The following is a 515-nucleotide window of genomic DNA, read 5'->3' as shown; positions in this document are numbered from 1 at the left end:
TTGTATAAGTTGGGGTGTCTCCTCAGCTTCTCCCCTGAGCACTAAAAAACTAAAAAAAGTAAAAAAATAAAACAAATAAAAAAATGAATTTGTTTATATAAATAAATTAATTATTTATATAAATAAGTTTATTTGTTCATATAAATAAATATATTTGTTTATAAACAAACATAAAACATTACGTTGTATAGACAAGCAAATATACAACTGCTGTATTGTGCTGCTATTGTTGCTGCTGCTGCTGCTGCTGCTGCAGCTGCTGCTGCAGCTGCTGCTGCTAATGCAGCTGCTGCTGCTGCTGCAGCTGCTGCTGCTGCTGCTTGTGCTGCTGCTGTTTCTGTTTGTATTTTAAACCCATACAAAGCAGCAGCAGCAGCAGCAGCAGCTGTCTCTTCTCCGCAGCAGCAGCAGCAGCAGCAGCTGTCTCTTCTCTGCAGCAGCAGCACCCGCCATGAAGCGCAAACTAAACAGAAAGCCTCGCCTTCTTGTTGCTGTTCCTGCTGCTGCTGCTTCTG

The sequence above is a fragment of the Eimeria mitis genome, genomic scaffold (genome assembly GCF_000499745.2).
Source record: "Eimeria mitis Houghton genomic scaffold, Emh_scaff5348, whole genome shotgun sequence".
NCBI lineage: Eukaryota > Apicomplexa > Conoidasida > Eucoccidiorida > Eimeriidae > Eimeria > Eimeria mitis.
The sequence above is the reverse complement of the archived record's forward strand: the minus strand, read 5'-3'. Positions refer to the sequence as shown.